General features: G+C 42.4%; 1 pseudogene; it reads left to right on the top strand.

Annotated features, from left to right (window-relative positions):
* LOC119626165 (uncharacterized) overlaps positions 1 to 24,198 on the top strand; it is a 38,339-nt pseudogene extending 14,141 nt beyond the window's left edge.
* The last annotated feature ends 1,069 nt before the right edge of the window (positions 24,199 to 25,267 follow it).

Raw genomic sequence — 25,267 nt, 5'->3', positions numbered from 1 at the left:
TGTTTTCATTTAAGTCAACAATCCTAAGCATATACAAGCAAAGATCATTCTGTCTTGGGCTGGGTTTTATAGTTTATAACCCTTATGGCAAATCTTATAGTATTCTGCAGGAATAAACATGAAACTACTTATCAATAAATGCAAACAAAATGCTAACAATTCTGAAGACATTGCTGATATTATTTTACCAATAATTTAAAAGCCGCCTTATTTAGTAAAGGTTTCACTTATGTCATGTGAACTTGCATTTGACTAGGCTTCTTTTTTTGTGTGTCTGATTTAAGCACTTTTTTTGTTTGTTTGTTTTGAGACGGAGTCTTGCTCTGTCGCTCAGGTTGGAGTGCAATGGCGCGATCTCGGCTCACTGCATTAAGTGCTTTTTTTTAAAAGCTAATTAATTAGAGCTCTTTATATATTTCTAGTAGTGAGAATATTGTGTACACACAAATATATAGATGTATTAGACATGCCAATAGAAGCACATCGTATAGACTCATAAAAACCTCCCTTTTTTCCCGTTTTTAGAAATCTTACCCCAGGCAATTGTCAGCTAAGTAGCCTTAGATTTGCATATTAAGGGCAACTCAGGTGAAAACCAGATAGCAATATTTACATCATAAGGTACAAAGAGAAAGTCTGGAAAGTCTGGTGCTAGAGGGAAATTGAAACGGATTTAGGCCGGGTGCGGTAGCTCAGGCCTGTAATCCCAACATTTTGGGAGGCCAAGGTGTGTGGATCACCTGAGGTCTGATGTTTGAGAACAGCCTGGCCAATATGGTAAAACTCCATATCTTCTAAAATACAGAAATTAGCCGGGTGTGGTGGCGGGCGCCTGTAAGCCCGGCTACTAAGGAGGCTGAGGCACAAGAATCGCTTGAACCCAGGAGACAGAGGTTGCAGTGAGCCAAGATCACACCACTGCACACTCCAGCCTGGGCAACAGAGTGAGACTTGGTCTCAAAAAGATAAAAACAAAAAACACAACAGATTCAATTGTCAATTGAACATAAAATTATGGAAGTCTATCATAAAGGTCTTTAAATATATACACACACATACACACACACAGTTTCCATAGCTATTACTTCAGTACTTTAGCCATGAGATAAATACAACTTAGCTTGCAAAAAACACTGTTAAATCCAAACAGTGGTTTTTATCTCAGTTGAAAAGTAATAGCAGATTAAAGCAGGAAGAAAAGAAAATAGAAGAGAACCTAAGCACTCTATAGTTTGCAGGTGGACCTTAGGACTCTTTTTCCTTAATGTAAATGTGCACAAAGACTTCCATTTTATATAAACTCTGGCAAGTAGTGGTGCCATAAAACCTACAGAGTGCCCAGAAGGGGGTCATTCTCCTTGTTTTCTCTTTATTCTTAGATATGTTTCCCGATTTTTGTTTTCCTTTTTTCTTAAAAGGAGGAACTGAGCAGTAGCCTAGGGTTTTTGTGTGGTGGATTGATGCATGCTGCTTGTGGGTAGGACTCCACAGTGTGTCACCACTGAGTCGTTTCCACCTTCTTACGGGTCTCGGTTTCTCTCTTCAGGAGTCTGTGACCTCTGAGAGGGCTCAAAACGCTGAGTCATCAGCCCTTATATGCGTTTCCGGATGCGCCATTTTAAAATTAATTTTTGGGGGGATTTCCCTGCAGGGTCACTGCATGTCGCAGGGGATCAATCTCCCAGGCACTCCCATGAGGCCCCCAGTCACCTAGGGGTGTCTTTTGGCTGGGAGGAGCAAGTGCCCTTTCTCTTCGGAGCTGAAAAACTCAGTCTCTCATTTATCTATGAAGACAACAGTTCGGTTCCGCACAGAAATGCGCACAGGAAAACTGAATCAGGACAAATTTTAGGAGAAAAAGCAATAGAGAATTCCCTTGAGAGTGCATCTCCTAACTAGAATTAGGATCCTTAAACAACAACTTCCTAGGAGAAAACCAGCTCAGAATAAATCAAGAACCATCAACCAAAGGGAAGACTCCTGCCTGGGGCTCAGGAGGACTCACCAGTTCCACCGGAGGAGAAGCTTGAACTCAGGGGACCGTCAGTGGACCTCTGCTGGTACCTCAGCTCCGGTTTCTGGCAACTCCTTTGGGGTCCTGAGTCTTCTCTGAGGCCCCATGTATTTAGACGCCAAAATATTGTCAACAAAAAGAGTCAAACTCTGTAAAATATTTTAAGAGATTTATTCTGAGCCAAATATGAGTAACCATGGCCCGTGACACAGCCCTCAGGAGGGCCTGAGTACCTGTGCCCAAGGTGGTCAGGGCACAGCTTGGTTTTATATATTTCGGGGAGGCATGAGACATCAATCAAATACATTTAAGAAATATATTGGTTTTGTTCAGAAAGGTGGGACAACTCAAAGTTGGGGGCTTCCAGGCTATAGGTAAATTTAAACATTTTCTGATTGACAATTGGTTGAGTTTGTCTAAAGACCTGGGATCAATAGAAAGGAATGTTCAGGAATATTGTGGAGATCAAGTTTTGTTGTACAGAAGAAGTTCTCAGATAGCAGACTTCAGAGAGAGAGCAGGTTGTAACATGTTTCTTATCAGACCTAAAAGGGTCCCTGGCTCTCAGTTGATTATCTCCTGGATCTGAGAAGGAAGGAAGGAAAACAAAGGGGAAAGGGGATTCTCTATAGAATGTGGATTTTTCCCACAAGAGACTTTCCAGGGCAATTTCAAGGTATGGCAAGGAAATGTATTTTGGGGTTAAGTATTTTGATTTTCTTCCTTGTCTCATAATGTTATGCCAGAGTCAGATTGGAAAGTAAGCCACGATATATAGAATTACATAAAACCCATTTGATGAGAATTTATGGTTTGTAGGGCATGACTCCCTAGACCCCTTAGATAGGAATTTGGGCAAGATAAAAAATCAGAGTGACCGGGCATGGTGGCTCACACCTGTAATCCCAACACTTTGGGAGGCTGAGGCGGGTGGATTACTTGAGGTCAGAAATTCGAGACAAGCCTGACCAACATGGTGAAACCCTATCTCTACTGAAAATACAGAAATTAGCGAGGTGTGGTGGTGTGCACCTATAATTCCCAGCTACTTGGGAGGCTGAAGCAGGAGAATCGCTTGGACCTGGGAGGCAGAGGTTGCAGTGAGCCGAGATTGCCCCACTGCACTCCAGCCTGGGTGACAAGAGTGAAACTCCATCTCAAAAAAAAAAAAAAAAGAAAAAATCAGAGCTTAGTCCTCATCCTCTTGGCCCTTGCAGTTCTCCCTCTACCTCCCTGGTAGAGAACTGAGAACTCACCAGAATATCAAAACGTGCCTGAAAAAGCCTGAAAACAACTTAAGGATATAATTTTCTTCCCTGAGTACACGTGTTGGGTTTAAACTGCTGTGGAGAAAAACCTGACCAGATGTTGGAATATGGAAAGAGACACAAAGAGGGGCACAAGCAAAGAGTGACGCTGGGGAAACGACACAGTTGCCCGCCTTTCCTTTCTTCCCTAGCCTACTGTCACTCCTGTGTTTCCATGTCAGGATCAACCCCATGTTTACCCTGACTTGGTGCCCACTGCTCCTCCTCTTTCACAGCTTCTCCTTCTCAGACTGGTAGAAATGAACCTCAGCCTTGAAAGAGTCTGTCACCTTGGTTCTTAGGGTTCTGTCGCACAATACTATGTCCGTGTGGCCACTGTGCTGGGCTGAGAACCAGCAACAGCAGAGCTGTGAGGTTGGAAGGGTTGTTACTTCCTTCTGCCCTCCAAATGCCATCTTCAGGAAATGGTTCTATCTTGAACTTTTTTTTCTTTCTGTTTCTGAAATGTATCACCTTTCCAGGATCTTAAGGGAAGGGGGATGACAGAGTATCAGACTTTCAGCTAGATTTATTCATGTTATCCTCCTAACCATCCCCAAAAGAGGGTGTTGTTCTAACCACTGTGAAATCATTAGTAGAAATATTTGAGGTGTCCAGGAAGTAGTGACAGAAGAGGGTGCCTCTGAAAGGTCATGTGATGGAAATGAAAGCTTCCCTGTGTCAGAGACCTGTGAACCAGAGCAACTCCATCTTAAACAGGAGCTGGGTAAAATGAGGCTGAAACCTACTGGGCTGCATTCCCAGACTGGTAAGGCATTCTAAGTTACAGGATGAGATAAAAGGTTGGCACAAAATACAGATCATAAAGACCTTGCTGATAAAACAGTTTGCAGTAAAGGAGCCAGTCAAAGCCCACCAAAACCAAAATGACCATGAGAGTGACCTCTGGTGGTCCTGCTGCATTCCCAGCAGCACCGTGACAGTTTACAAGTGCCATGGCAGCATCAGGAAGTTGTTACCCTACATGGTCTAAAAAGGGGAGGCAAAATAATCCACCCCTTGTTTAGCTTATAATCAAAAAATAACCAAAAAATGGGCAACCAGCAGCCCTTGGAGCTGCTCTGTCTATAGAGCAGCCATTCTTTTATATTTCTTCACTTTCTTTTTTTTTTTTTTTTGAGACAGCGTCTCGCTCTGTCACCAGGCTGGAGTGCAGTGGCGCAATCTTGGCTCACTGCAACCTCTGCCTCCCGGGTTCAAGTGATTCTCCTGCCTCAGCCTCCCAAGTAGCTGCGACTACAGGCATCCACTACTATCCCTGGCTAATTTTTTTGTACTTTTTTAGTAGAGACGGTGTTTCACCATGTTGGCCAGGATGGTCTCGATCTCTTGACCTTGTGATCCACCTGCCTTGGCCTCCCAAAGTGCTGGGATTACAGCTGTGAGACACTGCGCCCAGCATTTTTTTTTTTTTTAAATGGAGTCTCACTCTTTTACTGTGTCTATAGAGTAGCCATTCTTTTATTTCTTTACTGTCTTTTTTTTTGTTTTTGGAAATGAAGTTTCACTCTGTCACCTAAGCTGGAGTGCAGTGGTATGATCTCAGCTCACTGCAACTTCCGCCTCTGGGTTCGAGCGATTCTCCTGTCTCAGCCCCCTGAGTAGCCGGGACTACAGGCATGAGACATTACACCTGGCTAATTTTTGTATTTTTAATAGAGATGGAGTTTCACCATGTTGGCTAGGCTGGTCTGGAACTCCTGACCTCAAGTGATCCACCCGCCTCAACCTCCCAAAGTGCCGGGCTTATAGGTGTAAGCCACCATGCCCAACTAAAAGCTAGTTTGTTGACTTTTTTTAAAGTCAAGATATTTCTTGCACATCTGAGTTTATAGAGTGACATTAACATGGGTTACTTATAAATAAATTAAAGCTCCGAGATGTTAAATAACAAGTCCAAGACTACACAGCTAACAAGGAGCAGAGATGAAAATTGAATATACTTTTGCTTCTACTACCCCGGCTTTTCCCATTCTAACTTGCTACCTCTTATGCATTATGAGAATAATCTTCTTCTCTGAAATTACTGCCAATTCACTATGAGCACCTGATGGAAATAAATAAATAAAATTACTGCCAAGTAAACCACTTACAGTTAACCACAACCATCAATTTTGCCTTCTAAATACTTCTTAAAACTTTCAGTGTTCTTCATACTCAATGCCAACTCCCTAGGCCAGTTATCATCATCTCTCACTCAAATATTTGTTATCGCTCTCTAGTCTCCTTGTATTCGTTCTTCTAAATCTTGTTCAAGGCTGAGCGCAGTGGCTCAGTGTAATCCCAGCACTTTGGGAGGTTGAGGCTGGAGGATTGATTGAGCCCAGGAGTCAAGACCAGTCTAGGCAATATGGGGAGACCCTGTAACAACCACTCTTCTGAGTGATCGTCTCAAAATAGAGATCTGATCACATTCCTGTTCTATCTAAAACTTCTTACTGACATCATGATGTTTTAGGATTTAGTCCAAAATCCCTAACCTGGCTGTAAGTCTTTGTGAACATTTTTGCAGCTTCATCTCTTATAACTACCTTTGCAATTTGATCTCCAGTGGTCCTCCTGGGTGCTGTGCTTCAGCCACAGGGCCTCTGAACATGTGATTCTAAATGCCAAAAACATCAGATGTCATGTCAAATCTCTTTTCTCAGTGAAACCTTTCCTGATTCCTCTAGACGAGGTCGGTTCTGTCAGTTTTTACTTTTATAACACTTAGTACTTTTTCTTCATAGCACTTAAAGCAGATTATACTTAATTATTTTTGTGGTTACTGGATTAAAAATTTATCTTTCCTAATAGATTGTTAGCTTCATGAGGACAGGGATAATGTCTATTGAAAAAGCTGGCTTACGGGCTGACACAAAATAGATGCTCAGTAAGTACCTGTTGAATGAATGAACAAACCTTAAGAAGATAAACATAAATGAAAGCAGGGGCTGAGATTATGATGGTCTATGGTTCTGGATTTACTTTTGTGAACCTCAGAAAATCTGAGATAGGTCTCAGTTAATTCAGAAAGTTTATTTTGCCAAGGTTGAGGATATGCCTGTGACACAGCCACAGGAGGTCCTGGCAACATGTGCCCGAGGTGGTTTGGGTGCAGCTTGGTTTTATACATTTTTGGGAGACATGAGTCATCAATCAAGTACATTTAAGAAATACATTGGTCTGGTCCAGAAAGGCGGGACAACTCAAAGTGGGGTGGGTGGGGGGCTTCCAGGCTAAGGTAAATTTCAACATTTTCTGGTTGACATTAGTTGAGTTTGTCTGAAGACCTGGGATCAATAGAAAGAAATGTTTGGGTTACGATAAGAAGTTATGGAGACAGATGAAGCTTTTAGCTAGCAGGCTTCAGAGAGAACAGGCTGTAAAATGCTTCTTATCAGAATGAAAGTCTGTGTTGATGTTAATGGCAGAGGTATAATGAGGCATGTCTGACCCCCACTTCCCTTCATGGCCTGAACCAGTCCTTCATGTTACATTTTAACAGCCCTGGCTGAGGAGCAAGTTCATTTAGATGGTTGGGAGGCCTTAGAATTTTATTTTTGGTTTACGTTTTGATGACTTTTCTTACACAGAAATAATTGTGGGAAAAAAATAACAAGCCATTTCAATTATTGATTTAAAAACAAGTAGGTATGGATGCTTTAAAAACAAGTAGGTTTTGTTATACAGCTGAAGTACATTCATTCCTATACAGGAAACATACTCCAGGGCAGCTCATGACTGGCTTCGTTTGGTTCACACTAACTTCCAAGAAAAGTGAATCACAGATAGTGAGACTGTCCAGATGAGCCACAGGAACAGGACGGACTGTAATTCACTTTGTCTTATTGTCGCCTCACACAATTAAATGCTACCTGGTATTGATTACAAAGGAATGGAATGTTTCCTTTTTGTTGTTATTATTGTTGTTTTTGCTTTTGTTTTTGAGACACGGTCTCCCTTTGTCACCCAGATTGCAATGCAGTGGTGTGAACATGGCTCACTGCAGTCTTGAGCCCCTCCTGGGCCCAAGTGATCCTCCCACCCCTCCCACCTCAGTCTCCTGAGTAGCTGGGATTACAGGCACACAACACCACACCCAACTAATCTTTGTAGTTTTTGTAAAGATGGGGTTTCGCCATGTTGCCTGGACTGGTCTCTCTAAGAATTTAAGAAAGAGGAAAGAAACACAAAAAACGGTTCAACAGTTAAAGACAGGTTTATTTTGGAGAATAAACCTGAGAGGGGTTTCTGGTCAATTTCAGTCAGGAGCACTCTCTCTTACAGACTAAGAGTATTTAAGGGTTTTAAGGTGAGAGAGTTTATTACAGGCTTGGAATGTTTCTGTGTGGAGGAGAAGTTTATTGCGGGGTTGGAATGTCTCTGGTTGGAGAGGAGGTTACCTTAGGGGTGGCACATCTCTGGTTGGGGAGGGGTTTATCTTAGGGTTGGAATGTTTCTGGTCAGAGATGTCATTTGTGGTTTTTGCTCATGCTGACATTAGCTATTAGGCTGATGCCCTTTGGATTTAGGCAGTTTTTGATCAAGGGGAACTTTAAAATGGCAGTGCTTGTCCAAGATGGTGATGCTCTTGCTGTGTCACTCTCGAACTCCTGGGCTCAAGTGATCCAGCTGCCTCTGCCTCCCAAAGTGCTGGGACTGCAGATATAAGCAACCGCACCTAGCCTAGGAATGGAATGTTTCTATGGTTAATTTCATTGTCACCTGGAAACTGAAAGTCTCTCTTGATAGTAAAATTTTAAAAATTTCAGAATCAAGGTATAATCTCTTTAGGGCTTCACCAAGGTATACCTAGGGAAGAAAAGAAGAGATACCTCTATTCGGATGCTTGAAGCAAAGATATGGGCTGTTTTTTCCTCCTAATATTTGTCTTTGCAAGTTTCCTTTTGCTTTATGAAATAGATATTACAGGGGAAATCTATGTATTCTCTTTCTCTTCTCCACACAATTTTGTTATTAGTTGGGGATTTATTTCTACAGAAGAAAAGTTGGAGCCAGGTGTGGTGGCTCACACTTGAAATCCCAGCACTTTGAGAGGCTGAGGCAGGGAGATCACTTGAGCCCAGGAGTTTGAGACCAGCCTGGGCAACATGGTGAAACTCCGTCTCTACAAAAAATATGAAAATTAGCTGGATGTGGTGGCATGTGCCTGTAGTCCCAGCTGCTAGCAAGGCTGAGGTGGGAGGATTGCTTGAGCCCAGGAGGTCAAGGCTTTGGTGAGCTGTGATTGGGTCACTGCACTCCAGCCTGGGCAACAGGGCAAGACCCTGTCTTAAAAAAAGAAAGAAAGAAAAAGAAAAAAGTTGCCCTTAGGATTAGCCGATAGGGACATTTTTGGTAAGGGTTTTTTCAAGAATGTTCTTTTCAGTTTGCTTTCTGCTTTCTTTCCTCCCCCTCCCATCCTTATGACTTTATTGAGGACTTACAGCCTGTGTTCGGGTCTGTATCTGGAACTTCAGGAGTCTACAGGCAGCACAGTTCCTGCCTTCAGGAAGCCCATAGTCTGATGAGGAAGATGGACATCAGTCTTGCAGTGGTGTTGGGATTTAGGGGATCTTTTCAGACTTGCTTTTCAAAAAGTTTTTCTCTTTCCTTTCCGGTATCGTGATGCCTACCCTGAACATGTCCTGTCCCCCTTCTGTTTTATAGCCTACCAGAAAGTCCAGAATTGCAGTAAATAAGAGGAAAAGAGGTCTAACTATGAATTTTAAGGGTCTTGCTACATGTGAAGTGTTGGGTTTTAGTAATGGGTTTTAGTGTTGGGTCTTATAATAATCATGACTATGAACTTTGTTGCAGACAGTCATACTGGCTAGAATCCTCTAGGTGAGCAGGAGTGTTATTCTTTTTTTTTTTTTTAATCTTATCTAAAAATGTGTAACATTTTATTCTCCAACGATGTCAAACAAATGGGTTATGGCAGGGGTAAAGTAACATATAACAAGGAATGCCTATATTTTCCCCTATTAAATATTTTGTACTTTGGCCACTTGCATGGCAGGGGTATTGAAGGATTAAGTAAGATGCTAAGAATAATGCCTGGGACATGGGGCATGACAGCTGTTATCAGAACTGATGCATTTTCTCAGCAACACCTGCTCTCACTGTGGGCCAGACCTGTGGCTACCTGAAGAATCCTCTGAGGCTCAGTGTGATGGCTCACGCCTGTAATCCCAATACTCTGGGAGGCTGAGGTGGGAGGATTGCTTGAGCCCAGGTTTTTGAGGTCAGTTTGGGCAACATAGTGAGATCCCAAATCTACCAAAAAAACAAAAACAAAAACAAAATATAAATTTAGCTGGGCATAGTGGCACATACCTGTGGTCCCAGCTACTTGGGAGGCTGAGGTAGGAGGATTGCTGGAGCCCAGGAATTTGAGACTAAAGGGAGCTATGATTGTGCCACTGCCCTCCAACCTGGTCAAAAAAGCGAGACCCTGTCTCTAAATAAATAAATAAATAAATAAATAAATAAATGGAATCCTTTGAGAGTAACTTGTTGCTTCCAGTTTTCATATTTTTATGGTTCCTGCTTTATCAGATTTCTGGTTCGTTTGTTTGTTTGTCTGTCTGTTTCTTTGTAGAGACCGGCTCTGGCTCTGTCCCCAGGCTGGAGTGCAGTGGCCATCAGAGCTTACTTCAGCCTCATACTCCTGGGCTCAAATGATCCTTCTGTCTCAGCCTCCTGAGTAGCTGGGACTACAGGCACGCAACACCACACTTGGCTAATTTTTAAAATATTTTGTAGGGACAGAGTCTCACTATGGTGCCCACGCTGGCAGATTTCTGGTTTTTATCCTTTGAATATATATGCTACACAAATTCAACTAGCGTCATTGTGAAAAACATGGGAAGAAAAGTTTAGCACCTGATAATATCTCTATGCACTTGCCTTTTCTAAATATTTTATATAGATAGAATCATATAATATGCGGTCTTTGTGACTGGCTTCTTTCATTTAGCATAATGTTTTTATTTTTGTTTTTCTGAGATGGAGTCTCACTCTGTGGCCCAGGCTGGAGTGCAGTGGCATGATCTCGGCTCGCTGCAAGCGCCGCCTCCCAGGTTCACACCCTTCTCCTGCCTCAGCCTCCCAAGTAGTTGGGACTATAGGCGCCCACCACCACGCCTGGCTAATTTTTTTTTGTATTTTTAGTAGAGACAGGGTTTCACCGTGTTAGCCAGGATGATCTCGATCTCCTGCGTGATCTGCCCGCCTTGGCCTCCCAAAGTGCTGGGATTACAGGCCTGAGCCACTGCGCCCAGCGGAAGAATTTTGGTTTTTTTTTTCCCTCTCTCTCTCTTTTTTGAGACGGAGTCTCGCTCTGTCGCCCAGGCTGGAGTGCAGTGGCGCGATCTCGGCTCACTGCAAGCTCCGCCTCCCGGGTTCACGCCATTCTCCGGCCTCAGCCTCCCAAGTAGCTGGGACTACAGGCGCCCGCCACCTCGCCCGGCTAGTTTTTTGTACTTTTTAGTAGAGACGGGGTTTCACCGTGTTAGCCAGGATGGTCTCGATCTCCTGACCTCGTGATCCGCCCGTCTCGGCCTCCCAAAGTGCTGGGATTACAGGCTTGAGCCACCGCGCCCGGCCAGAATTTTTTTTTAATTGGAGTCAATTCTTTCAAACCTTGCCACTGCTTTATCACGTTGATGGAATATTCTAAATCTTTTGTTGTCATTTCAGCAATATTCACAGCATATTCACCAGGAGTACTTTCCTGATTTCTCAAAACACCACTTTCTTGGCTCATCCATAAGAAGCAACTGCACATCCATTCAAGTTTGATCATGAGATTCAATCACATCTCCAGGCTCCATTTCTAATTCCAGTTCTCTTGCTATTTCCACCACGTCTGCAGTGACTTCCTCACTGAAATCTTGAGCCCTTCCAAGTCATCCATGAGGGTTGGAATCAACTCATTCCAAACTTCTGTGAATGTTGTCATTTTTACTTCCTCCCACAAATGTTCTTAATGGCATTCAGAATGGTGGATCCTTACCAGAAGGTTTTCAATGTATTTTGCCCAGATCCATCAGAGGAACCATCTACAGCAGCTATAGCTTTACAAAGTGTATTTCTTTTCTTTTCTTTCTTTCTTTCTTTCTTTCTTTCTTTCTTTCTTTCTTTCTTTCTTTCTTTCTTTCTTTCTTTCTTTCTTTTTTTGAGAAGGAGTCTTGCTGTGTCACCCAGGCTGGAGTGCAGTGGCACCATCTAGGCCAACTGTAACCTCCACCTCCCAGGTTCATGCAATTCTCTTGCCTCAGCCTCCCAAGTAGCTGGGATTACAGGTGTGCACCACCATGCCAGGCTCATTTTTTTGTATTTTTAGTAGAGATGGGGTTGCACCTTGTTGGCCAGGCTGGTTTCAAACTCCTGACCTCAGGTGATTCACCTGCCTTGGCCTTTCCCAAAGTGCTAGAATTGCAAGTGTGAGCCTCTGCGCCTGGCCAGTGTTTCTGTTTCTTTTTCTTTTTTTCTTTTTTTTTTTTTTTTGAGACAGAGTTGCACTCTTGTCACCCAGGCTGGAGTGCAATGGCGCGATCTTGGCTCACTGCAACTTCTACCTCCTGGATTCAAGCGATTCTCCTGCATCAGCCTCCTGAGTAGCTGGGATTACAAGCGCCCACCACCATGCCCGGCTAATTTTTGTATTTTTGGTAGAGACAGGATTTCACCATGTTGGCCAGGCTGGTCTCGAACTCCTGATCTCAGGTAATCCACTTTCCTCAGCCTCCCAAAGTGCTGGGATTACAGGCATGAGCCACCGCGCCCAGTCAGTATTTCTTAAATAATAACATTTGAAAGTCAAAATGGCTCCTTGTTCCATGGGCTGCAGAATGGATGTTGGGTTCATGAACATAAGACAACATTAATCTCCTTGTACAGCTCCATCAAGCTCCTGAGTGACCAGGTGTGTTGTCAATAAGCAGTAATATTCTGAGCAGTGTGTTTCACCAGTAGACTTACAATAATCAGTAAATCATGTAAACAGATATGCTGTGATTCAGGCTTTGTCGTTTCATTTATAGAACACAGGCAGAGTAGATTCAGCACAATTTCTAAGGACCCTCAGATTTCTGAAATGGCAAATGAGCATTGGCTTCAACTTAAAGTCACCAGCTGCAATAACTCCTAACAAGAGAGCCAGCCCATCCTTAGAAGCTAGCCATTGACTTCTCTTTACCTATGAAAGTCCTAGATGACATCTTCTTCCATCTAAATTGTTTCATCTAAATTGGAAATCTGTTGTTCAATGTACCTTCATCAATTACCTTAAGTAGATCTTCTCGATAACTTGCTGGAGCTTCTCCATCAGCACTTGCTCCTTTACCTTGTACTTTTTTTGTTTAATTTTGTTTTGTTTTTTACCAGAAAGAATGAGCTTGAAACCTTGCAGTTTTATTTTACGGAGATGGCTTATTTCCTCATGAACTAACCCCCTGCTGGCTTCTAACTTTTCTTCTGCAGCTTCCTCACCTCTCAACCTTCATAGAATTGAAGAGAGTTAGGGCCTTGATCTGGATTAGGCTTTGGATTAAGGGAATATTGTGACTGTTTTGATCTTCTATCCAAACCACTCAGTTTCTCCATATCACCGATAAGGCTGTTTTGCTTTCTAATCATTTGTGCATTCATTGAAGTAACATTTTAAATTCCTTTCGAGAACTTGTTTTGCCTCCTTTCTCTGCCATTGTGGTGTGTGATGTTGACTCCATTTCTTGCCATGTCTTCTCACAAGACTTTCAAAATCAAGCAATTTCTGGCCAAGAAACAAAAGCAAAACGGTACATTCCACAGTGGATTTGGATGAAAATTGGTAATAGAATCAGGGACAACTCCAAGATATTGGGAATAGGCCCCCAAAATCTGGCCATAAACTGGCCCCAAAACTGGCCATAAACAAAATCTCTGCAGCACTGTGACATGTTCGTGATGGCCATGATGCCCACACTGGAAGGTTGTGGGTTTACCGGAATGAGGGCAAGGAACACCTGGCCCACCTAGGGTGGAAAACTGCTTAAAGGCATTCTTAAATCACAAACAATAAACAACGGCATGAGGGATCTGTGCCTTAAGGACATGCTCCTGCTGCAGATTACTAGCTAGACCCATCCCTTTACTTTGGCCCATCCCTTTGTTTCGCATAAGGTATACTTTTAGTTAATCTATAATCTAGAGAAACAGTGCTTATCACTGGTTTGCTGTCAATAAATATGTGAGTAACTATCTGTTCAGGGCTCTCAGCTCTGAAGGCTGTGAGACCCCTGATTTCCCACTCCACACCTCTATATTTCTGTGTGTGTGTCTTTAATTCCTCTAGCACTGCTGGTTTAGGGTCTCCCTGACAAAGCTGGTCTCCACACAAGAGAAGACAATGGAGAAGAACCAAGCTGGGCCTATTAGCAATGTCAGATGAGATGGCACACATGCTTATGCTGTATCAAGGTTACTATTGTCTTACCATAGCAAGCTGAAAATGTCAACACTATCTGAACAGTTGGGCATGTTTTACTGGGAAAATGTTTTGGTTTTTTTTTTTGTTTGTTTTTTGTTTTTTTGAGATGGAGTCTTGCTCTGTCGCCCAGGCTGGAGTGCAGTGGCCGGATCTCAGCTCACTGCAAGCTCCGCCTCCCGGGTTTACGCCATTCTCCTGCCTCAGCCTCCGGAGTAGCTGGGACTACAGGCGCCGCCACCTCGCCCGGCTAGTTTTTTGTATTTTTTAGTAGAGACGGGGTTTCACCGGGTTAGCCAGGATGGTCTCGATCTCCTGACCTTGTGATCCGCCCGTCTTGGCCTCCCAAAGTGCTGGGATTACAGGCTTGAGTCACCGCGCCCGGCCGGGAAAATGTTTTTTCTCTTTGTTTATATGCTCTGCATTAGTAGGCTGGCTCAGTAATATATATGTGAGATCTTTTAAAAAGCACTTTTCCTTGCATTCATAACTTGGCTCTTTGATGCAAGAGGTCTAGTTTTGTCCTATCTTGGTCTCAGCATGCCTTCCTCATTAGGTTTATTTCTTTCTTTTTTTTTTTTTTTCTTTTCTTTTTTTTTTTTTTAAATCGTGTTTCACTCTTTTCGCCCAGGCTGGAGTGCAATGGCATGATTTTGACTCACCACAACCTCTGCCTCCCAGGTTCAAGTGATTCTCCTGCCTCAGCCTCCCGAGTAGCTGGGATTATGGGCATGCACCACCAAGCCCAGGTAATTTTGTATTTTTAGTAGAGGGGGGTTTCTCCCTGTTGGTCAGGCTGGTCTCAAACTCCTGACCTCAGGTGATCTGCCTGCCTCAGCCTTCCAAAGTGCTGGGATTACAGGCGTGAGACACTGCACCCAGCCCAGGCTTAATTATTTCTACCTTTTATGTAAAGTAAGAAATGTGTGAATCTTGCTTTCACTTGAACACTTAGAGGCCATTGTAGGGTTATTTATTTCAATATTGTTGTGTCTCAGGGAATAGGAAGGTCCTAGGAGAGGGAGAGCAATAAGGGACAGGTCAGTCAGTGGAGCAATCGTAACACGTACAATGTTAATTAAGTTCACTGTCTCATATGGACACAGTTCCTAGTGCCTCAAAGCAATAACAATAGCAACATCAAAGATCATTGATCACAGATCAACATACCATTATAATAATTATGAAAACATTTGAAATATTATAAGAATTTTCAAAATGTGACACAGTTATACATTGTGAGCTATTGGAAAAATGGTGCCCATAGACTTATTTGATGTAGGGTTGCCACAAACCTTCAATTTGTAAAAAACACAGTTATCTGTAAAGCACAATAAAGCAAAGTGCAATAAAACCAGGTATCCTTGTATCTTCTTTGGAGAAATGTCTACCTAGTCATTTGCCCATTAAAAAAACTAGACCATTTATCTTTTTTTGTTGTTGAGTTATAAAATTCTTTATATATCTTGAATTCCAACCCTTTATCAAATATATGGTTTGCAAATGTTTTCTTCCATATTGTGGAATTATCTTTTCCCTTTCTTTTTTCTTTTTTTATTTTCATTTTTCTTTCTTCTTTTTTTTCTTTTTTCTTTTTATACTACTCCTTGCAGAGCAGGGCTACACAAAATAGCCTTTTTTTTTTTTTCTTTTTTTTAGAGATAGGATCTCACTCTGTGGCCCTGGGGAATACAGTGGTGCAATCATAGCTCACTGCAGGTTTGAACTCTTGGGCTCAAGCGATTCTCCTATCTCAGCCTCCCAAAGCGCTGAGATTACAGGTATTAGCCACTATGCCAGCCTCTTTTCACTTTCTTCATGGTATCCTCCAAAGCACAAAAGTTTAACTTTTGTTACAATTTGTTTTATTTTGTTGCTTGAGCTTTTGGTGTCATATCTAAAAAACTATTGCCTAATCCAAGATCATAAAGATTAACTCCTAAGTTTTCTTCTGAGTTTTATAGTTGTTGTTTTTGCACTCAGGTCTATGATCCATTTTGAATTAACTTTTGTATATGGTGTGAGGCAGGAAACCCAACTTCATTCTTTTGCATATGGATATCCAGTTGTCCCCACACCATTGGTTGAAAAAATTATTCTTTCTTCCATTGAATTATCTTGGCACCCTTGCTAAAAATCCATTGACCATAAATGTAAGAATTTATTTTGTACTCATGTCTATTCCATTGATCTATATGTCTTTCCTTATGCAATACTACACTGTCTTGATTGCTGTAGCTTTTTTTAAAATAGAGACAGGGACTCACTATGTTGCCCAACTCCTGGGCTCAACTGATCCTCCTGCTTTGGCCTCCTAAAGTGCTGGAATGGTAGATATGGGCCACAGTGCCTAGCCTCATTGCTATGACTTTGTAGCAAATTTTGAAATTGGGATGTGTGAGTCCTCCAAATTTGTTCTTTTATTCAAGATTGTTTTGGCTGTTCTGAGTCCTTCACATTCCCATATGAATTTTAAGATCAGCTTATCAATTAATGCAAAAAAATCAGCTGAGATTTTGATAAAGATTGTATTGAATCTGTGGTATTGCCTCAACTTTTATTTTACTCTTTAAACTTTTATTACTTATTTTTATTTTTATCTATTTATTTATTTTTGAGACAGAGTCTTGCTCTGTCACCCAGGCTAGAGTGCAATGGCGCTATCTTGGCTCACTGAAAGCTCCGCCTCCCAGGTTCACGCCATTCTCCTGCCTCAGCCTCCCGAGTAGCTGGGACTACAGGTGCCCGCCACCATGCCCAGCTAATTTTTTGTATTATTTAGCAGAGATGGGGTTTCACCATGTTAGCCAGGGTGGTCTCAATCTCCTGACCTTGTAATCCGCCTGCCTCGGCCTCCCAAAGTTCTGGGATTACAGGCATGAGCCACCATGCCTGGCCTTACTTATTTTTATTTATTTTAATTTTTTATTTTTGAGAAACAGGCTCAGCACTCAGGCTGGAGTGCAGTGATAAGATCATTGCTCACTGTAGCCTTGACCTAAAGGGCTCAAGCAATCACCCCATCTCAGCCTCCCAAGTAGCTGGGACTACAGGTGCCTGCCATCATGCCCAGCTAATTTTTAAATTTTTTGTAGAGATAAGGTCTCACTATATCAACCTAGGCTGGTCTCGAACTCCTGGTCTCAAGCAATCTTCCTACTTTGGCATCCCAAAGTGTTGGAATTACAGGCATGAGCCACTGCACCTGGCCTTTATTATTTTTTATACAAACACACATATATAAAATTTTAAGTAAAAAGAATCATATCATTCATGCAGTATTTATTTGGAAAACTTTCCCCCAGCTCTATCTGTTACAGATATTTAGATAGGCATGAGCAGGGCAGGAGAGGGCTCTCCCCCAACCCACTAGGAACATCAGGTAATGGTTCAACAATTATCACACTGCCTCTCTAAAAATGATAATTTAGCAGCCCACTCAGGTGGCAGGGAGAGACAATCTCCTGATGATCCACAGCTATTAACATTAAAAGTGTTAAGTGGGCTGGGTGTGGTGGCTCACACCTGTAATCCCAGCACTTTGGGAGGCTGAGGCTGGCAGATCACCTGAGGTTGGGAGTTTGAGATCAGCCTGGTCAATGCCGTGAAACCCCAGCTCTACTAAAAGTACAAAAAAATTAGCCGGGTGTGGTGGCAGGTGCCTGTAATCCCAGCTACTCAGGAGGGTGAGGCAGAAGAATGACCTGAACCTGGAAGCAGAGGTTGCAGTGAGCCGAGATCGCACCATTGCACTCCAGCCTGGGCAACAAAAGCGAAACCGTCTCAAGAAAAAAAAAAAAAAAGTGTTAATTGAATGCAGATGTCAGGGGGAAGAAACTTCTTGGGCATGTGCACTAAGAGTCGAAGTGGCAAAATATGACCTTCTGGGTACACTGCACTGGAAAAAGGGAAGAAAGTCTCACGTGGTCATAGGTACAGCTTCCTAAGCACACTGCATGTGCTCACTTCCCAAGGTTGAGAAGAGCTCTGCACATGTGGAAAGCCCACCCTAAGGGAAGAATCATGGGAAAGAGGTGAGCCTATAAAGTCCTAGGATCACGGTTAAATGGGGGCACTTGGCTCTTTAAACTTCATGTGCCTTCCTGGGTCTGTTCCAAACACACCTTCCTTTCTTTCTTGTTCTAAAGCCTTTTAAGATAAACTTCCACTCCTGCTCTGAAACTTGCCTCGTCCCTTTTTCTGTTTTACGTCTCTCAGTCAAATTCTTTCTTCTGGGGAGGCAAGAACTGAAGTTGCTGGGGACCCGTACACATGCGCTGCCAGTAACTCGAGTAACTTGGATGGCGTCCACCAGTAACATGTCCACAACATGAACACTTCACACACTCCCATCTTTACTTCTAGATAAGCTATATTAACTACCTAGTTAATATGCCCTTTCATATTCTTCTTTGTATACATGTGATCATAAAAATATATATTGTGTATATAGAAATACATATGTAGAATTATGTATACATATATAAACACACATAAACATATATACATATATATACACACATGCAGTTTTTAAAATGTATGTGTCTCTCTATGCTATCCAAAATTGGATCATACACAGGTTTTTTACCTTACCTTTTTTTTTGAGACAAAGTCTCGCTCTGTAGCCCAGGCTGGAGTACAGTGGCACTATCTAGGCTCACTGCAACCTCCGCCTCCCGGGTTCAAGTTATTCTCCTCCCTCAGCCTCCCGAATAGCTGGGGTTACAGGTGCCCACCACGACGCCTGGCTAATTTTTTTGTATTTTTAATAAAGGTGGGGTTTCGCCATGTTGGCCAGGCTGGTCTTGAACTCCCGACCGCAGACGATCCACCCATTTCAGCCTCGCAAAGTACTGGGATTACAGGCGTGAGCCACCGCGCCCGGCTGTACTTTACCTTTCATTTTACAATCATGAAAATTCCTCAAGTTAACTGATAGAGTGCGAATTAATTAGTCTGAATGGCTGTAAAATATTTCATGGTGTGGATAAAATGCAACCTATACAGGCATTCTGTGTTGATAGGAGTTCTTTTTTTTTTTTTTTTCCTTTGGTTCTTGGCTCCTATAAACAATCACCATCCTTTAGTAAAATTTCCTTATAAAGTTCTTTTTATATAGATTCTAAGAAGTGGACTTTTGGGTTTGAAGGATGTATGTACTTTTAATTGTAGTAAATGTTGCTAAATTGTTTTTTCTTTTTTTTTTTTTTTTGAGACGGAGTCTCGCTCTGTCACCCAGGCTGGAATGCGGTGGCCTCATCGCGGCTCACTGCAAGCTCCACCTCCCAGGTTTATGCCATTCTCCTGCCTCAGCCTCCTGAATAATTGGGACTACAGGCACCCGCCACCACGCCTGGCTAATTTTTTTGTATTTTAGTAGAGTTGGGGTTTCACCGTGTTAGCCAGGATGGTCTCGATCTCCTGACCTTGTGATCCGCCCATCTTGGCTTCCCAAAGTGCTGGGATTACAGATGTGAGCCACCGCACCCGGCCGATAAATTGCTTTTTCAAAAGATGCTATAACATTCCACATTTTCAAGAACAATGTGGAAATATCCTTTCCCCTACATACTTGCCAGCAATAGCTATTACAAATATTTTATATATGCATGTATATATAATGTATATATACATGCATATATATATATATATATATATATATCAGTTCACTGCAACCTCCACCTCCCAGGTTCAAGTGATTCTCCTGCCTCAGCCTCCCGAGCGGCTGGGAACACAGGTGCCTGCCACCATGCCCGACTAATTTTTTGTATTTTTAGTAGAGATGGGGTTTCATCATGTTAGCCAGGATGGTCTGGATCTCCTGACCTTGTGATCTGTCTCTACTAAAGAATACAAAAATTAGCTGGACGTGGTGGTGGGCACCTGTCATCCCAGCTACTTGGGAGGCTGAGGCAGGAGAATCGCTTGAACCCGGGAGGTGGAGGTTGCAGTGAACCGAGATCCTGCCACTGCACTCCAGCCTGGGTGAGAGAGTGAGACTGTTTCCAAAAACAAACAAACAAACAAACAAACAAACGTGATTGGGATGTTGAGGCTAAAAAGACTATATGTTATCTGTTATTATAGTATGTGACCCAAAGATGACAATTTTTTTGATCCCAGCTAGTTGCAGCTGATATTGATGTTTCAACATGACATATTTTTATACAGACAAAATATCAAACTATCATATTCGAATTTCCTTTTTTCCAAAAGGAGTGAGTCATATACACAAAAGACATTCTCACTATATCCCACCCAATTCCCAAGTCTTTTTCCATTCTACCATTATTTTCCTTTTGACCAGTATTTTCCTTTTCAGAAAGGTGCGCCCACTGCTGCCCCTAGTAATAACAAATGAATAATAACGATGATACCTCCATAACCAACAGTAGGGTGTCATCAATTGTGTCTCTGGATCAGAGGCCAGGGCAGCTTGGCAGCAGCTCAAGAAACTGCATACAAGATGGTGTTCAATGAGAAAAATGCACTGTGCAGTAATTAATGTAAGAGTCGCATCTAGTTGGGATGGCAGAAAATTTGCTCATGAAGGCCATTTGTTCCACTATGATGGAGTCAGTCACATAAAATCATTTATTGTTGGCTCAAGCATGCTTTACAGGGCTGTAAAGTCAGTTCATGCTGGCCTAGGGACAAGTCCACCTGTGGTGAATGAAAACCCTCATGGAAGTCATACTGCTCAAATTTTTGCTGTAGTTCATGCTGATGTAAACGTTGAGCAGGGAAATCCTTGAAGCTCCATGTGTATTTTCCAGTGATACTTGAGAGGCAGTGAAAAGAAACTTGACAAACAGTGAAACTTGCCAAGCAATGAAAGCATAATCTCACACAGGGAGGCTAAGACCATTGTCAGGTCCAGCAGAACCACAGACTGAACCTCAGTGGTGATTCTAGGGAGTTCTGCCTGTTTTGTATTTTATATACTCTTTGGCATTTGGCTTCTTTCACTAAACATCATGCTTACGAGTCATCCATATTGTTGTGTATAGCAATTGGTGTAAGTTCACTCCTAGTGTTGTGTGAATATTCCATAATTTACTTATCTCTCCTGATGTTGATGGGCATTTGCGTCACTGATAGTTTGGGGATATTATGCATATTGTTGCTAGGAACATTCTTATACTTGCTATTTAGAAATATATGCGTGCAGGTGCATTTCTCCTGGTTATACATCCAGAAGTGCATTCACTGGTCCATAGGGGATGTGTCCATAGTAAATAATACCAAATGATTTTCCAAAGTGAATTATGAGACCGGGTGCGGTGGCTCATACCTGTAATTCCAGCACTTTGGGAGGCCAAGGCAGGTGGCTCACCTGAGGTCAGGAGTTCAAGACTAACCTGGTCAACTTCAAGACTAGCCTGGTCAACGTGATGAAACCCCATCTCTACTAAAAATACAACTAACTAGCCAGGTGTGGTGGCAGGTGGCTGTAATCCCAGCTACTCAGGAAGCTGAGACAGGAGAATTGCTTGAACCTGGGAGGTGGAGGTTGCAGTGAGCCAAGATCATGCCACTGCACTCCAGCCTGGGCAGAAAGAGTGAAACTCTGTCTCAAAAACAAAACAAACAAAAAACCCAAAAGTGAATTATGAGAGTTCTAGTTGCTCCACATCCTCAGCAAAATTTAGTATTACTAGTTTTATTCTGGTCAGTGTTTTTTGTTTGTTTTTTGTTTCTTGAGACAGTTTCTTCTCTGTCATCGTGGCTGGAGTGCAGTGGTGTGAGTACAGCTCACTGCTGCCTTGGCCTCCTGGGCTCAAGCAATCCTCCCACGTCAGCTTCTTGAGTAGCTGGGATCATAGGTGTGCACCACCATGCCCAGCTAATTTTTAAACTTTTTTATAGAGAGGGTGTCTCTTCATGTTGGCCAGGCTGGTCTCAAAATCCTGGGCTTAAGTAATCTTGCTTCAGTGTCCCAAAGTGCTGAGATTACAGGTGTGAGCCACAGTGCCCGGCTGTGTCAGTGGTTTTACTGTATATTTCACTGATAACTAACAAAATTGAATATTATTTTATATGTTTATATATTTCTTATTTATATGGCTATCTTATGGGAAATTCAAGGCTTGGCCCATTTTTCTATTGAGTTTTCTGGCTTTTTAAAACAATTGATTTTAAGGAGTTGTTTATATGTTCTAGATACAAGTAGCTTGTCAGATGTATATATTGAAAATATTTCTCCCACTCTTAATTTTTTCACTCTCTTAATGTGTCCTGATGAACAGAACTACTTACTTTTAATGTAGTCCAATTTATCAGATTTTCCTGATGTTTAATGCTTTTTATGCCGTTTAAAAAACTTTTTGCCTATATTCAGCAAACAGCATTCTAATTTCTCAACTAAAAGATAGTTTTACCTTTCATATTTAGATCTATGATGTATCTTCAAATGATATTTATCATGTGATATTAAAAAATATATATGTATATATTCATAAATGTGCCCCTAACATTTATAGGTCCTGGGCCAAATGTAAAATGGAGATGCATTTCTTTTTCTTTTCTTTTTCTTTTTATTTTTTTTTGAGATGGAGTCTCATTCTGTCGCCCAGGCTGGAGTGCAGTGGCACGATCTTGGCTCGCTGCAACCTCTACCTCCCGGGTTCAAGCGATTTTCCTGCCTCAGCCTCCTGAGTAGCTGAGACTTTAGGCACCTGCCACCACACTGGGCTAATTTTTTGATTTTTCATAGAGATGGGGTTTTGCCATGTTGGTAAGGCTGGTCTCGAACTCCGGGTCTCAAGTGACCCACCTGCCTCGGCCTCCCCAAGTGCTGGGATTATAGGTATGAGCCACTACACCTGGCATGAGAGTTGTATTTCTTTTTTTTTTGAGATGGAGTCTCATTCTGTCACCCAGGCTGGAATGCAGTGGGGTGATCTTGGCTCACTGCAACCTCCACCACCCAGGTTCAAGCAATTCTCCTGCCTCAGCCTCCCAAGTACCTGGGATTACAGGCGCCCATCACCACGCCCAGCTAATTTTGTATATTTTTAGTAGAGACAGGGTTTCACCATGTTGGCCAGGCTGGTCTCGAACTCCTGACCTCAGGTGGTTCACCCACCTTGGCCTCCCAAAGTGCTGGATTACAGGCGTGAGCCACCACACCCGGCCGAGAGTTGTATTTCAAATGACTAAATATTTACAAGATATAAATCAAACTGACAAACTGTGAAGTTAAATATATTCTATTCCCCTACTTTGACAGATCTAGCTTCACAATGTCAAAATTGAAAAATACATTCATACTCGTGTTTTTATGTTTGGAAAAATATCAAAGATTACAGAGTTTCTTTATTATTGGGCATGTCTGGGTGTTCTGTTGATGGACTGGTGTTTTTACAAGAGTGGTAAATTCATTCGTAATTCAAAATTATTATATATTTATTCCATAAAGTTATTTTTATTAATTTTATTTTGTCTAAATCATTAATTTTATTATCAAGATTTTGACATAATTTGTCTTCTATCAACAGTAAATATCTAAAGTATTAAAAATAAGATGTAGCTAGAGTCAAATGAACAAAATTTGAATATATTTTAATCAAAAGTTCCATATGCGTTATCCAAGTTATTCATCTTCTAACACATTCAATATCACCTATCAAAATTAAAATGCTAGGTTGAGCATGGAGGCTCACACCTGTAATCCCAGTGCTTCGGGAGGTCGAAGTGGGATGATTGCATGAGCCCAGGAGTTTGAGACCAGCCTGGCAACATGGCAATACCTTCATCTCTACAAAAAAAAAAATTAACTTAGGTGTGGTGGTGCATGTCTGTGGTCCCAGCTACTCAAGAGGCTGAGGTGGAAGGATTGCTTGAGCCCAGGAGGTGAAGGCTGCAGTGAACTGTGTTTGAGCTACTGCACTCCAGTCTGGGAGACAGAGCAAGACCCTGTTTCTAAAAAAAGATAAGTCAATTGCCTTTTTCCTTCTTTCTGGCGTTGAAGACGTCGAAGCGAGGATATGGTGAGTCCTCTGGTGCGAAATTCTGGATTTCCTCGGGTCTTCTGGTAGGATCCCTGCTCAATGGTGCTGAAAACACAGGAGCCAAAAATCCATATATCATCTCCGTGAAGAGGATCAGGGACGGATGAACAGACTTCCCTGCCAGTGTGGGTGACATGGGGATGGCCACAGTCAAGAAAGACAAACCAGAGCTCAGAAAAAAGGTACATCCAGCAGCGGTCATTTGACAACGAAAGTCATATGGAGAAAAGATGGAGTGTTTCTTTATTTTGAAGATAATGCAGGGGTCATAATAAAAAATAAAGAGGAGATGAAAGGTTCTGCCATTACAGGACCAGTAGCAAAGGAGTGTGCAGACTTGTGGCCCCGGATTGGGTTCAATACTGGCAGCATTGCATGATTATCTGTTATAGTTGTAAAAAAAAAATCTTAAAACCCATTAACAAGTATTTGTCCTCTGCCCCCAAAAAATAAATAAACAAATAAATAAATAAATTTAATTAAAACATGAAGGCAGAGGTGTGTTTCTTGAGAAAAAATTAAAAACCAAAAATAAATCTTATTTAATAGACTTTTCTTTTCTTCTTCTTTTTTTTTTTTTTTTTTGTGAGATGGAGTCTTGCTCTGTTGCCTAGGCTGGAGGGCAGTGGTGTGATCTCGGCTCACTGTAACCTCTGCCTCCTGGATTCAAGCAATTTTCCTGCCTCAGCCTCCTGAGTATCTGGGATTACAGGCACCCGCCATCATGCCCGGCTAATTTTTGTATTTTTGTAGAGACAGGGTTTCATCATGTTAGCCAGGCTGGTCTTGAACTCCTTACCTCAGGTGATCCACCAGCCTCGGTCTCCCAAAGTGCTAGGATTACAGGAGTGAGCCACCACGCCCCACCAGATTTCTTTTTTCTTTTCTTTTTTCTTTCTTCTTTTTTTTTTTTTGAGACGAAGTTTTGCTCTTGTAGCCCAGGTTGCAGGTTGGAGTGCAGTGGTGAGATCCTGGCTCATTGCAACCTCCGCCTCTCAGGTTCAAGCGATTCTCCTGTCTCAGCCTCCTGAGTAGCTGGAACTACAGGCGCGTGCCACCAACCCGGCTAATTTTTTTGTATTTTTAGTAGAGATGGGGTTTCATCATGTTGGCCAGGCCGGTCTCAAACTCCTGACTTCAGGCGGTCCGCCCACCTCGGCCTCCCAGAGTGCTGGGATTACAGGCACGAGCCACCGTGCCCAGCCTAAACATAAAATATTGAAAATAAATTATTTAGGGACAGGCACAGTGGCTCATGTCTGTAATCCCAGCACTTTGGAAGGCCAAGGCAGGAGGATCACCTGAGGTCAGTATTTCGAGACCAGACTGGCCAACATGGTGAAACACTGCCTTTACTAAAAATACAAAAAATCAGCCAGGCATGGTGGCGGGCACCTGTAATCCCAGCCACTCGGGAGGCTGAGGTGGGAGAATCGCTTGAACCCACAGGCGGAGG

The sequence above is a fragment of the Chlorocebus sabaeus genome, chromosome 21, assembly GCF_047675955.1.
Source record: "Chlorocebus sabaeus isolate Y175 chromosome 21, mChlSab1.0.hap1, whole genome shotgun sequence".
NCBI lineage: Eukaryota > Metazoa > Chordata > Mammalia > Primates > Cercopithecidae > Chlorocebus > Chlorocebus sabaeus.
The sequence above is the reverse complement of the archived record's forward strand: the minus strand, read 5'-3'. Positions and strand labels throughout refer to the sequence as shown.